Source organism: Loxodonta africana, chromosome 6 (assembly GCF_030014295.1).
Source record: "Loxodonta africana isolate mLoxAfr1 chromosome 6, mLoxAfr1.hap2, whole genome shotgun sequence".
Taxonomy (NCBI): domain Eukaryota; kingdom Metazoa; phylum Chordata; class Mammalia; order Proboscidea; family Elephantidae; genus Loxodonta; species Loxodonta africana.
This window is the reverse complement of record NC_087347.1, coordinates 46,525,934-46,542,199: the sequence shown is the minus strand read 5'-3', so window position 1 is coordinate 46,542,199 and position 16,266 is coordinate 46,525,934.

The window sequence follows — 16,266 nt, the reverse complement described above, 5'->3', positions numbered from 1 at the left end:
TAAAGAAGATATTCAGGCAGCCAACAGCTACATGAGAAAATGCTCTCAATCATTAGCCATTAGAGAAATGCAAATTAAAACTACGATGAGATTCCATCTCACACCAGCAAGGCTGGCATTAATCAAAAAAACACAAAATAATAAATGTTGGAGAGGCTGCGGAGAGATTGGAACTCTCACACACTGCTGGTGGGAATGTAAAATGGTACAACCACTTTGGAAATCTATCCGGCGTTATCTTAAACAGTTAGAAATAGAACTACCATACAACCCAGAAATCCCACTCCTAGGAATATACCCTAGAGATACAAGAGCCTTCATACAAACAGATATATGCACACCCATGTTTATTGCAGCTCTGTTTACAATAGCAAAAAACTGGAAGCAACCAAGGTGTCCATCAACGGAAGAATGGGTAAATAAATTGTGGTATATTCACACAATGGAATGCTACGCATCGATAAAGAACAGTGACGAATCTCTGAAACATTTCATAACATGGAGGAACCTGGAAGGCATTATGCTGAGCGAAATTAGTCAGAGGCAAAAGGACAAATATTGTATAAGACCACTGTTATAAGATCTTGAGAAATAGTATAAACTGAGAAGAACCCATACTTTTGTGGTTACGAGGGGGGGAGGGAGGGAGGGTGGGAGAGGGTTTTTTATTGATTAATCAGTAGATAAGAACTGCTTTAGGTGAAGGGAAAGACAACACTCAATACATGGAAGGTCAGCTCAATTGGACTGGACCAAAAGCAAAGAAGTTTCCGGGATAAAATGAATGCTTCAAAGGTCAGGGGAGCAAGTGCGGGGGTCTGGGGAACACGGTTTGCGGGGACTTCTAAGTCAATTGGCAAAATAATTCTATTATGAAATCATTCTGCATCCCACTTTGAAATGTGGCGTCTGGGGTCTTAAATGCTAACAAGCGGCCATCTAAGATGCAGCAATTGGTCTCAACCCACCTGGAGCAAAGGAAAATGAAGAACACCAAGGCCACACGACAACTAAGAGCCCAAGAGACAGAAAGGGCCACATGAACCAGAGACCTACATCATCCTGAGACCAGAAGAACTAGTTGGTGCCCGGCCACAGTCGATGACTGCCCTGACAGGGAGCACAACAGAGGACCCCTGAGGGAGCAGGAGATCAGTGGGATACAGACCCCAAATTCTCATAAAAAGACCAAACTTAATGGTCTGACTGAGTCTGGAGGAATCCCGGCAGCCATGCTCCCCAGACCTTCAGTTGACACAGGACAGGAACCATCCCCGAAGACAACTCATCAGAAATGAAAGGGACTGGTCAGCGGGTGGGAGAGAGATGCTGATGAAGAGTGAGCTAATTATATCAGGTGGACACTTGAGATTGTGTTGGCAACTCTTGTCTGGAGGGGGGATGGGAGGATAGAGAGAGAGGGAAGCCGGCAAAATTGTCAAGAAAGGAGAGACTGAAAGGGCTGACTCAAGAGGGGGAGAGCAAGTGGGAGTAGGGAGTGAGATGTATGTAAACTTATATGTGACAAACTGATTGGATTTGTAAACGTTCACTTGAAGCTTAATAAAAGTTATTAAAAAAAAAAATCCTATGGAATAGTTCTACTCTGCACACATGAGGGTATCATGAGTCAAAATTGACTTGATGGCCACTGTGTTTTTTGTTTAAAGGGAGATAACTTGGTCCAATAGCCAAATTGTCATGATAAGAAAACTGGGACTTAGATAGCTGACCTAATAGTCCAACAGCTCACAGCTGGTAAGTGGCAAAGCTGGGGCCCAAAGCCAGACTTTCTTCTACTATTCCATGCTGCTTCTGATATTCGGTTTTAGTGCCTTGGTATCTTATTAGCAGAAAATTCAACTCATCATATCTGGATCCTGAGTATATTTCTTCCCTTTCAGAACAGCATACATTTGTTCCTCCTAGTGAAATACAATTTCCTGAACCCCCAGGAGCTGTTGCCTATTCATACATTATCACCACTGCACACACCACTTTAAAAATTAACCACCCAGACAAAGACTGGATTCTATTCTTCCCTGCATATCTGGGAAGGGGAGAACAGAGTCCTTTGGCTCTTTACTGCAATATTCTCAGATAAATTCAGTCTAACACAAAGAGGATTCTGACCATTGTCTGCAGTCTCATTCACAGCCTCATACTGAATAGAAAAGGGATCAACTACCCACATTTAAAATCTTCATAATTACATACTCAGTCCTACAAGGAACACCTGGCTGCCAGCAGACACCCAGGGAGAAGTGCACAGAGCCAGGAGCTCTTGCTCTGCCTTGGAATCCAGCCTCTTTAGAGGCTGAACGCAGGGGCTTTGAATATTCAGACCAAACACAAGCTTGCAGTACACGTGTGCAGCGAAGGAGCCAACTTCCTCTCAGTGCTCTCACTGGCATGTGTTAGGGATCTTGAACATGCGATAGGGAATTTATTCTCTGCTGATGGAGAGTGATAGGCATGTGGGTTAGTTACCTTGAATGTAACCAGACATGAATGTAAACATTAGCACTTTATTATACCATTCGGTTTAGTTACAATGAGTCAGTGGTAGGACAATAGAGAACATCAAGCCTATGGCCCAGAACACGAGCTGGAACAACTTAGTGTGCGTATCAAACAATGAACACTCCACCCCTTCCTACGTTAGACACACCATTTAGTGCAACACTTTTTATTGCAGTGAAGGAGGCTCCACATAAAAGTGTCAGCAACATCCAGTTGACTCATGGAATTGAGAACTGTGCATTAGCTGCCGATTTAAATTAATTTTGCTTCTTGAACCATGAAAAATAGTCCTTTGAACAAGAATTCATGATAAATACACATGTGTAAAAGGGCTTTAATCATAATTATTTTAAATACGTAAAACACAGTTTAAGACTCTCAGCCTCATTAATTTCTTATGGTATAAAGGAACAAAAACGGTAAACGAGAAACTTATAGGTCATAATTTAAATGTATTATGCCTGGCCATTTAGCTCATTAAATGAAAAGATTCTTTGAAACTCTGGGCAACAGAACATTTCTGCATTGCCCAATGACAGGGAGCAATGTTACAATTTTCTTGCAGAGAACCAGTGTGTTTTTGTCATTTAGATCTTTAAAGAGTACCACCTATCATTAAAAGAGTAAAATTAGAATAATTGAAATTACCTTGTTAACACTTTGCACATCCTCTTTCAGAGCACTTAGTTCTTGTTTTCTCTGCTAGAAGTCCCAAAGAGCAGGATACATCCCCGAGGCCTTGCACATAGTAACAACTTAGTAAATATCAACTGGACTGACTCATTGCCAGGCATTTTCTCCTATTTTACACATGTGGACTCTAATCCTCACCACAGCCCATACTCTGATTATCACAGAGTTTATCTCCACCCTCTGGAGCACAAGTGTCTTACCAATGCCTCCAACACACCTGCCATTTCTTGGTCATCTGGTCTGATTAATATAATGCCAATAATATGGTAGATCAATGTGACATTCTGCAGGACATCCAGATGATCCAAGTCCCATCATACTAAATTGTGACAGGGTGGGAGAGTTAACACAGCCGGGAGTCAAGACCTTAATGTGTACTGGTTTCTGTTCCACATGAATGTGAACTGCTTCTGCTCCTCCTTCCTGATAAAGATGGGAAAGAACATATTTGTCAGGTCTGTGGCTGTACACCATGAATTAACTGGATGTGTTAATCTGGTAGGTAAGATACTACTTGTGAGATGGTAACACAAATTAGGGTCACTACTTGGTGAGTTTGTAGAAGTCCATTGTCACCTTTAAGATACGTATAAGGCCCAAAGGACTAATGGACCACATGATCCACAGCCTCCACCAGCCTGAGTCCAGAAGAACTAGATGGTGTCAGCTGCCACCACTGACCACTCTGACAGGGATCACAATAGAGGGTCCCAGACAGAGCAGGAGAAAAATGTAGAACAAAATTCAAATTCACAAAAAAAGACCAGACTCACTGGTCTGACAGAGATTGGTGGAACCCCCAAGACTATGGCCCCTGGACACCCTGCTAACTCAGAACTGAAGCCACTCCCGAAATCCACCTTTCAGCCAAAGATTAGACAGGTCTATAAAACAAACAATAGCACACGTGAAGAACATGTTTCTTAGTTCAATCAAGTTTATGAGCCCAAATGGCAACACCAACACCTGCTCAAAACCAAAGCCGAGAAGTCAGGAAGGGACAGGAAAACTGGACAAATGGACAAGGGGAACCCAGGGTGGAAGGCAGGAGAGTGCTGACACATTGCTGGGATTGCAACCATGTCACAAAACAGTGTGCATAAATTTTTGAATGAGACATTAATTTGCACCGTAAACTTTCACCTAAAACACAATAAAATTAAAAAAAAAAAGTTATGTGACACGGATGGATGACCCAATAAGCAAGGCACACATGGGTTTAGCTGTACTTACTTACTAATCTGCAGTAGACAGTTTCACCTGGATTTCACATCAGAGAGACAGTGAAATTCTTCACTACAGATTAGTAAATTGTTGAAATTGTTCAGTTTCACATTGAAGAGGTAGTGAACTTGTTCACTACAAACTAAACACAATCTAATGAGTGCATACCTTGCTTACTTTAAGTCAGTACATACCGTGCTCACTGGTTAATCTGCCCCCGGATATGCTTGGTTTTAGAAGGGGCCAGAAATTGATTAATTCAAAGGGATAAGATCACTACCTCCAGGTGAAATTGTTCACTACAGACTAGTAACTAAACACAATTAAGCCTGTGCATACCTCGCTTACTGTAAATCGGTGCATACCATGATTACTGGTTAATCTGGCCCTGGATATGTTTGGTTTTAGAAGGGGCTAGAAACTGATTGGAGCCCTGGTGGCACAGTGGTTAAGAGCGTGGCTGCTAATCAAAACGTTGCCAGTTTGAATCCACCAGCCGCTCTTTGGAAACCCTACGGGGCAGTTCTACTCTGTCCTATAGGGTCGCTGTGAGTCGGAATCGACTAGACAGCAACGGGTTTGGGTTTTTTGTTGTTGTTGTTGTTGTTTAAAAACTGATTAATTTAAGGGGATGAGATGGGAATCACTATCCCAAGTCCTTCAGATTTTATATATGGTACTAATTGCTACCATTTCACCTGGACACAATATTACTTTTTATTATCTTGATTGCAGTGGAAGGGGGAAGGCCAATTTCAAATGTTTCCACTTGGCTCCCCACTATGATAGCTCTGAACACTCGAGCCAAGGGATCAGTGTCAGGGTTTCACTGACTACCAAATATGTATATTTCAATTTTCCATCTGACAACTGGAAAATGACCACTGGGTGGCAGGTCCATGTACCCGGTAGACCCACTGTGACCTGGGCCTGAGCCAGCGCTCCATTTTATTACCTGGTTCCCATATGCCTCCCCTTTAACAGGCTGCCATGATGACAGTTTACCTTCCCTTGGACCCTGTATCCAGCATTACTCACCATGCCTGGGTATTACATTTTTCCCAGTGTATAGTTAGTTACCGGAATAAATGGCCATAGGTCCCTTTGGAGGAAATCTGGGGTAGTCATTACCACATACAGTTGCGATGGTATCATGAGATCCTTTTCCTCCTAGAGATCCCACCTTTCAGTCGATGGCTTCTAGGTCTGAGAATCAGCTCATGTCCAGACACTGGTAAGGACTGTGACTTTTGGGGGAATGTTTCCCCTTAGCCTCCTGATCAGCCCTCTTGGGTTTAACTGTGAAGATTGAGTGATTCCCTGTTGACTGTCCATCTATGTTGCTATTAACTATCTCCCTAGCTCTCCATGAGTCACCTCCCTTGACTACTATTCTGAACTTACTGCTCATTATAATTGTGCCCAACTTGATTCTGATGCTTATACACCACCACCTGGCTTCTTTGATTTCAGGATCCCATTGTTCCTGTTGCAATAAAGTGGCCTGATTCTCTAGCGGCATCTCCCTGGCTTACAGAGGACAGGCACCACTGGGCTTCTCACTGATGATCTTACCCTCTGACTGATGCATTCCCTATCACTTTGGACATGTCCTTTGTGCTATCCTTGTAATACTCAGCCAGCAGCTTTTCCGGCCTTATGTAGTATACATTCTTGCATGCCCTCATCCCTGAGCCTTTTAATCTTTTCTTTACCATCTGCCACAGCAGTTCTGGCCTTTCTACATCACTTATTGTGGATTATAACCTTCTCCAATCTCCTAGAAGCCATCCTAGCAGTTGTTAGCACTATCTCCCAGTGCCCTTGACAGGGTATTAAATCCAATAGATTGGGAGAGTGCTCCATAATCAATAAACTCTCTCATCCAACTTAACATTCTGCTCTTTAGATCCAGCATCTTCAGGATCCTGTCCCATCCATATTCTCCCGGATCATGTGGCTACGTCTTTACAGCTCTTTTGTTACCTGTCCCTTTCTTCCTTTAGCAGGCCCAGCACTCGCCTGCACAGGCTATACTGAACTTGGCACTACAGATAGTAGATGCTGTGGCTGTGATGAGTCACCACTTTCTACTTTGTGATCCAAGCTGCTCATTTCCCCAGCTGCTGGGAGTGTTAGCTATTGGGGGCTTGCAGCTGAGTCCCTACCAGAGAATTCTTGGCCATAAGAAAGCTCTCTCACCCAATTTTACAACCCTTCCCAGGGCAATAACTGGTCAATATAAGGAAAGAAAGGTCAGCACCCTTGCCTCAAGTTGGGCCAACTCTGAAGGCCAATCCAGCTCAAGGAATCACTCAGAGATCTGCTGATATCTTTGTTACAACAACATTACTGCCTACTCTTCCTTCTGCCTAATTTTACTTTCATCATTGCTTGATAGGTGTCATTTCTGAGAACTTTCTCCAATAAACTTTCTGCACAACAGACTCAGTTGCAGAGTCTATTTCTTTGAGAACTGAACCCAAGATAGTTGGAGTGGGAGTGGTGCAAGAAAGCAGGCAATCTAATGCATCTTAGAAGCTGGATCCACTCACTGGCCAGCTGGCAATGAGAAAGCCATTGCTGGTGCTACACAGAGCTCTAGAAGTCCCAGGCATTCTGCAGCATTGCAATTGTTAAAAACTTCATCAGCACTGAACTGGGGTGGGATAATGGTAGAAAGGAATGCACTCAAATATCTCCAGGTTTGAGAGATTCTGATGGAGATAATACTTATAAGGATGATGGAATTGGATGGCTGTTGATGAGTATAATCCCATGCACTGGGGAAAACAATGAAAGGCTAAGACTGATGGGTCATTAATTTTAAGGATAGCAGAATTCCAGAGAACACTGAATTCTCATGCATAGAAAATCTGTTATGTCAAGATCAGGGCCCTGGTTGGGAAGAAGCTGGACCCTGAGGTTTGGAACAGGGATATCTGGGTTGATGTACTAAAAAAAATCTTAAACCCCAGTTCCCCTGAATTCTCTGAGCCAGCAGAAATGGTTCACTCCTCTCTCAGTTTAATGAACAGGAAAATATAATGACAGAGGGGAGAAACACTAAAAAGTAAGTTTAACTGCAGACATCTGCCACTTAAACAGGAAATTCAAAACATCTTCCTAGTTCCAACTGAAGCTAGCACCATAGATAATGGAGAGCAATCCAGGATGGCGCAGCCAGCAAGCAGGGTGTGTCTAGCTGGTACATTTCTAGGTCTAGAGGGGAACTGGACTTACCTCCCTAGCCCCTCAATGATTCTTGCTCTCTCCGTCTTAAGAGTACATTTGAAGAATTAAATACCTAAAAGCCAGTACACTTCTCAGTGGTAAGGAATTTAAAAATTAGAAATAGAAAAGCAGAAAAAGAGACAATCTAGTCAGTGGAAAGCCCCCCAAATCACTAACTTTGTAAAGAACCTTTGTGCACTACGCATTACATAAGGTAAAATACGAATGTCAAAATTCAGTTCCCTCCATTCCAAATGCTTAAGGGAACCAGATAAGAGTCTTGGTGGTGCAATGGTGAAGAGCTAGGCTGCTAACCAAAAGGTTGGCGGTTCAAACCCACCAGTGGCTCTGTTGGAGAAAGACTTGATGACCAGTTCCTATAAAGATTATAGCCTAGGAATGCTATGAGTTGAAATCGACTTGATGGAACATAACAATCAGGACATCTCACAGCATTTTCCAACCCTGCTGCAAGGAGTTGATTCCAACTCATCTCAACCCTATAGGACAGAGTAGAACTGCCCCATTAGGGTTCCAAGGCTATATAATCTTTATGGAAGCAGACTGCCACATCTTTTTCCTGTGGTGGGAAAGGCTGGTGGGTTCAAACTGCTGACCTTTCAGTTAGCTGCTAAGCACTAAACCACTGCACCTCCAGGGCTCCTTCAAGAGCATGTAAGGCTCCCTTAAACCATTACAAGAGTTTAATCCTGCCTTCCTGGAATCCAGGAGGTGATGAACTCAATATGCTTATAAATTAAGTCATGAGTCCTCTTTTTCCAGCAAAACAAGTTCACAATGTACCATATAATTCTCCAGACTTGACATACCTCCATTAAAGGGGATGCCCACTGAGTGTGGGATTACAAAAAAAAATCACAGATTTTCTAATAAATGCCTCAAACTGCCAAGAAAATCTGGTTCTCAGGATATTCTTTTCCTTTGTGGCTGAAAATAAACATGTTCATTGCTTTATAGTTTCCTGAAATGATGACATTCTAGTGTAATTGCAAATTCTTGTGACAGGCACAATGATTTTTACTGACTGCGATGATCTACAAAATACATTAGTAATAGCTCAGGGTAGCCTCTATCAGTGGATACGAATACCACGTAATCATCACAGGGATGTTTTTGCTAAGAAGGAACACTTAATCATGTACTTTTCCATCAAATTATAATTGAGACTTTTGCTCAGTCTCAAAAGATACCTCCCCAAGTTCATAAATTCAAAGATAGACAGTAAAACAAGGACTTAACACAGTCCTGTTTTCGTTATTATTTAAGTAAAGAGAAAGCCAATTGAAATATTCACTACTATATTCAAATCATAGTTATATAGAGAACAAATTTTTTTGTAAGCTGGCTAAACCAGCCAGCTTACAAGACCTTATGCTACTTGCTCAAGTAAAGTTTTAAGACTAGAACTATAAAGCTGAAATGGAACATATTCTAGAACAGTAATTTAGTGTGCCAAGGAATCTAAGCACCCCAAATTTACTGGACAACTATATAAATGTTTCTGCCAATTATCTAGGCCTGACCTAATCATTTTGTATGTAAGATGGTCACACAGCACTACTGTAAACAAACCATCTCAAGAACAAGTGGAGAAACAGAAAACAAAATGAAAGATTGAAAAAGGTAACATGAAAGAGGATTCTCCTTGGTGGGAACACTGTGGACTTGAATTCGGCTCCCTCCTTCAACCCCCAAACACACACTCATAATTCCCATCTAGGGGGCAGTGGTGGTTCAGTGATAGAATTCTTGCTTTCCATGTGGGAGACCTGTGTTCGATTCTCGGCCAATGCACCTCATGCACGGCCACCACCTGTCTGTCAGTGGAGGCTTGTGTGCTGATCTGATGCTGAACAGGTTTCAGCGGAGCTTCCAAACTAAGACGGACTAGGAAGAAAGGCCTGTAATCTATTTTCAAAACTCAGCCAATGAAAACCCTATGGGTCACAACGGTTCAGTCCACAACTGATCATGAAGATGGCACAGGACCAAAAGCATTTCATTACATTGTGCATTGGTTTACCATGAGTCAGGGCCAACTCAGCAGCAGCTAACACGACAACAACAACTTCCACCTATCTGCCTCTCTTGAACCAAAACAGCTGCTATAACTCCCAGGCTCTGCTACATTCCTAGATGAGAGAACCCCTCCAAAGCATCCATCCTCCACAGGTGGCAATGAACCTAGACAGCAATGTCAGGGGTCCTAGAGCAAGGACACAAAAGTAATATTCTGGAAAATCTTGGCTGCATGTGATTTGTGTACAGACACCAGTGGAAACTATGATGGAAAGGTTGATATTAGTTTCAAGGGGATATGCTAGGTTGATGGCTCTAGGGGAGACAGCTGACATCAGGACTAAGTGCACAGGGTTTTCCTGGCCCCTGAGAGAAACTGAATAGTCACCCTTCCTGCTCCCAAAATAACCAAGAGGCAAGACATGGAGGGGCTTCCTCTAGGTGGCTCAGCAGAGAACTACAGTCCACCACCTTCTGCACTGCCAGCCCACAAGAGTAGAGACCACTATCGCCGCTGCTTACAAAGTGCCAATGACCAGACTTGAGTGCAATAAAAACCCAAATAGGAAAGAGTGAGTTCCCTGGAAAACAGACTGAGAGTGAAATTGGTATGTAGGAGCATGCTCTTGGGAACATCGCTGGGGTGACTGCAGCAGGGCTGGACAGAGAAGTTGAATCATGATGAAGTCACAGCAAAGGCCCATCCGATCCTGCAGAGAACTCTGTAGTTGGGATGGCCCAAACTGGGACAAGATGGCTGGGCTTTTATATGCCCCCATCCACCATTAGATGTCACCGCTTCTGGGGAGAATTTTAGCCAAGGGCAAGTAAGTCCTAGAAAGGGACTCTGTTGAGAACTGTGCTCTGTCAATACTCCCAGGAGCCTGGGAAATGAGTGTCTCAGTTCTGACAGGAAATCTGGCAGCTAACCACAGTTGCCACCTCAGTCCACCCTACGCCACTCAGGTTCACTTCAAAAGACAAGTTCCAGAATGTTTCTCTAGGTTTTTGGGAAAACTTACAAGGTGAAAGTTAAAGGGATAAATCACAGCACTGCCCTCCTCTGGCTGCGGCAGCTGCTCCTGAGATCAGCCTGTCTCCCTCCTCCACCACCCACCCTTAGCTAGCACTTCTGTTGGCCAAGATGGCTGCATGTGGTGGCCCAGGTCATCATCCTTGAGAGGTCTGAGTTCTTGCTCAGACCATGGCTGCTGAACTTGCCCATCTGCTATCAAAATTGGGCAGGGGAATACCAGGAGATGACAGAATAGGTTGCCTGGGTGCCAAATATATTCTCCCCTACCACCATTAAATAAAAGGACCCCTGCCTTCTCCTGATGACCAGGGCCAATTGCCCCTGCCAGCAGAGTAACTTCTTTCTTTGCCTGTTGGTCCCTTGGCATGAGTTTAATAGAAATCTCACTGTATCCACTACAGTAAGTACTCTAGCTCTTGGGAACCAAGACCTCTAGCCCAGAGTATAGTATTACAGGGACTGGAAGCACAAATTCCCCCAAGAGAATCATTTAGTGTGATGGTAATGGTGCCACTCTTCCCCCTTGGTTTCCTAGACCTATGTATTCAATCTACTGGGGGGACAGCACCAAATAACGGTCATTGATTTAAGGTATATACCGCATCTGAAGAACAGTACTTCATCCTAACAGAATATCATCTCCAGGTTGGCACTTCAGTTCTGCCTTCAAAAGGCCATTCCAACACTCTATCAGTCTGGCAACTTCTGGGCGGGACAGTATGGGATAGGACCGGTGTATTCCATGTTCATGTAGCCACTGCTGCCCCTCCTTATTATTTAACTTTGCCTTGGAAATTGTGTACAAAATGAAATAGCTGACATTCACACTGGGTAAGATGTAAAACTACGAGTTTTCTGTTGGCAATATGAATGCTTTGCCCAGTAAGTTCACAAGAAATTCAAGTAAAAATCAAAACAGCGATAACAGCAAAACATTGTAGAATTAATAAAGCTCGTAACATATAAGATAAATATCTAAAAATTAATATCTTTTCTCCACTTAAGCACCTGTTATTGTTGTTGCTGTTAGGAGCCATCGAGTCAAATCTGACTCATAGTGACCCCATGTACAACAGATCGAAACACTGCCTGTCCTGTGCCATCCTCACAATCGTTGTTATGCTTAAGCCCATTGTTGCAGCCACTGTGTCAATCCATTTCATTGAGGGTCTTCCTCTTTTTCACTGGCCCTCTACTTTATCAAGCATGACGCCCTTCTCTGACAGCATGTCCAAAGTAGGAGAAACGTAGTCTCACCATCCTTGCTTCCAAAGAGCATTCTGGTTGCACTTCCTCCATGGCAGATTTATTTGTTTTTTTAGCAGTCCATGGTATATTCAATATTTTTCTCAAACACCACAATTCAAAGGCATCAATTCTTCTCCAGTCTTCCTTATTCATTATCCAGCTTTCACATGCATATGAGGTGATTGAAAACACCATGGCTTGGGTCAGGCGCACAGCAGATTTGCCCAATGCAGTGCGTCTATTGATTTCCTGACTACTGCTTGCATGGGTGTTGATTGTGGGTCCAAGTAAAATGAAATCCTTGACAAATTCAATCTTTTCTCTGTTTATCATGATGTTATTGGTCCAGTTGTGAGAATTTTTGTTTTCTTTATGTTGAGGTGTAATCTATACTGAAGGCTGTGGTCTTTGATCTTTATCAGTAAGCACTTCAAGTTCTCTTCACTTTCAGCAAGCAAGGTTGTGTCATCTGCATAACACAGGTTGTTAACGAGTCTTCCTCCAATCCTGATGCCATGTTTTCCTTCATATAGTCTACACGTCTATCTACTTGGTGATAGAAATGATGCCAGAGATCCCATGATAGAATTTTGCAAGACCAACAACATCTTCATTGCAAACACCTCTTTTTCACCATCATAAATGGAGACCATACATGTGGACTTCGCCAGATGGAATACACAGGATTCAGACTGACTACATCTGTGGAAAGAGATGATGCAAAAGCTCAATATCATCAGCCAGAACAAGGCCAGGGGCCAACTGAGGAACGGACCATCAATTGCTCACATGCAAGTCCAAGTTGAAACTGAAGAAAATTAGAACAAGTCCATGAGAGCCAAAGCACAACCCTGAGTATATCCCACCTGAATTGAGAGACCATCTCAAGAATAGATTTGACATGTTGAACACTGACTGAAGACTAGATGAGTTGTGGAATGACATTTAGGATACTGTACATGAAAAAAGCAAGAGGTCATTAAAAAGACAGGAAAGAAAGAAAACACCAAAATGGATGTCAGCGGAGACTCTCAAACTTGCTCTTGAAGGTCAAGTAGCTAAAGTGAAAGGAAGAAATGATGAAATCAAAGAGCTGAACAGAAGACTTCAAAGGGCGGCTCAAGAAGACAAAGTAAAGTATTAAAATGACATCTGCAAACACCTGAAGCTAGAAAACCAAAAGGGAAGAACACGCTCAGCATTTCTCAAGCTGAAAGAACTGAAGAAAAAAATTCAAGCCTCAAGTTGCAATATCGAAGGATTCTATGGGGAAAATACTAAACGATGCAGGGAGCAACAAAAGAAGATGTAAGCAATACAGTCACTACACCAAAAAGAATTGATTGACGTTCAACCATTTCAGGAGGTACCATATGGGCAGGAACAGACGGTACTGAGGAAGATGTCCAAGCTGCACTGCAGGCATTGGCAAAAAACAATCCTTTAGGAATTAACAGAATATCAATTGAGATGTTTCAACAAACGGATGCAGTGCTGGAAGTGCTCACTCCTCTATGCCAAGACATTTGGCAGACAGCTACCTGGTCAACTGACTGGAAGAGATCCATATTTATGCCTATTCCCAAGAAAGGTGATCTAATCAAATGTGGAAATTATCAAATAATATCATTAATATCACACGCAAGTAAAATTTTGCTGAAGATAATTCAAAAGTGGCTGCAGTAGTACATTGCAGGGAACTGCCAGAAATTCAAACTGGATTCAGAAGATGTGGAACCAGGGATATCATTGCCGATGTCAGATGGATCCTGGCTGAAAGCAGAGAATACCAGAAAGATGTTTACCTGTGTTTTATTGACTATGCAAAGGCATTTGATTGAGTGGATCATAACAAATTATGGATAACATTGCAAAGAATAGGAATTTCAGAATACCTAATTGTGCTCATGAAGAACCTGTACATAGATCAAGAGGCAGTCTTTTGTACAGAATAAGGGGATGCTGCGTGGTTTAAAGTCAGGAAAGGTGTGTGTCAGGGTTGTATCCTTTCACCATACCTATTCAATCTGTACACTGAGCAAATAGTCCATGAAGCTGGACTAGCTGAAGACGAACTTAAGTACCTAGAAATGGAAAATGGGAAATTATTCTATTTACAGTAGCAATGAGCAATAAAATACTTAGATTTTCCAAGAAAGACACAGGACCTGTATGAAGAAAGCCGTAACACTATTAAAAGACATAAAATAAGGTCTCAACAAATAGAAAGACATAACAGGTTCTTGGTTACGAAGACTTAACTTCACAAAAATGTCATTTATAGGAATGTAATGCCATTCCAATTAGAACTGCAACAAGGCTTTTTTGTGGGAGGAATGAGAGTGGGAAAGAAATCAAATAATTATATCAAAATATTTTCGAAAGACTATGTAAAAAAATAGTAAAACTTATGTATAGCATAAGAACCTTGAAAGGTAAAAGAGAAACAATGGATTTAGAAAAAAAAAAAAAGCTGCTTCAGATGATTACAAAGGGGATAATATTTGTAATATGGAAAGAGCTCTCACAATTTGACAAGAAAAAGATAACATCTAATAAATAAACAAGGAAAAATGAATAGTTAATTCTTAAATACATCCAAATTGTCAACCAATAGTCAGGAAAATGAAAACGAAAATTAACAATGAAATTTTAACTCACATCTATCAGAGTGATAGAGCCCTGGTGGCGCAGTGGTCAAGAGCTACAGCGAGCAACAGCTGCTAAGCAAAAGTTCGAATCTACTAGCCGCTCCTTGGAAACCCTATGTGGCAGTTCCGCTCTGTCCTATGGGGTCACTGTGAGTCAGAATCAACTCAACTGCATTGAGTTTGGTTTGGTTTTTATCAGAGTGACAAAAACTACAGAGAGTTATAACACCTATTGCTGGCAGGGACATGGAGAAAAGATACTCTCCAGCACTGCTAGGTATAAATGTGATGTGTTACATCCCTTTTGGAAAGTAGTATAACTTCTATGAAAATTTAAAATACATATACTCTTTGACTCTGCAATGCCAACTTCTTGGAATCTATCCTACAGAAATGAAAACACTACCAGTAAGTGAGGACATATGTATAATGATGTTTATTGAAGCATCACTGGGAAAAAAATGGAAACAAAGTGATTAAATACATTATGACCAATTCACAACATGGGATATTAAGGATCCATTAAAAGGAATGAGTAGGAACTATCAATTGATTTGGAAAGATTTCCATGAGATCCTGCTTAGTGAGAAAAGCAAGATGAAGCTTTATGTATAATATGATCACAGTTTTATAAAACAGTGATTCAAAAACCCTATACTTTTATATATGCATACATAGGTCTGCTTGTAATTGTATGAAAATTGAAAAAAAAAATAAAAAGATTGTTAACATAGGTTACTGGGATAGAGAAGGAAGGAGGAGAAAAAAAGGGATGTAGGAGCCAAGCAAAAAAAGAAAGAGAAAAAATAAGATTTTATTTTAAGAATGTGTAGCATGGTCAAGTTATGCATTTATGTAAAGTAACAAACATATGCGTATACAATTTTTTTTAAAAAATAGGAAAATTGAAATGTCAACTATTGGACTGTGATTGAAAAAACATGCAACCGAATTAAGACTCAGGGGAAAGACAACATCATAAAGCACTACAATTTAGTCACTATGGTAACTTGCAAAGTATTTTTGCAGAGCTGTTCTCACAGCTCCCACACGTACAATCAAAACAAATATGCTAAACACTAAAATTTAAAGAGAATTGGTCATTTTATGTGTTGTATTAACACATTTAACAGTGTCATTGTACATAATGTGAAATTTATGTTAAATCCATATAATATTATATAGTCGAGGCCATCTATTTTTGTTTAATTTGATGACTGTGGTTTCCAAAGTACTAATAGTATACAGAAAAAATTTTGATGCTTCAGTACAAGATGATGAGAGAGACTACAAGCAAATACTATGTACCCCTTTAAAATACATATGCATATACATATGTTTCTATATACAACATACTGCTATAGTATATACTATCATTGTTATCAATTTTTAAAAATCGCATCACCTGTGTGAGTTAATTTCCATAATAGTACTAAAAGAATTAATTGTGTTACTTTCTTTAGAAGATAATAATCTGTAAATAAATAATATGCAGCGTTCTCCATTACAAATTTTATCTTTTTCCTCCATATTATTTTAGGTGTTAAAACAACTCACAATAAATTTCTTTGAAAAGGAAAAACTAAAAACTGGTAGAAGACAAAATTTTGGGAAAAT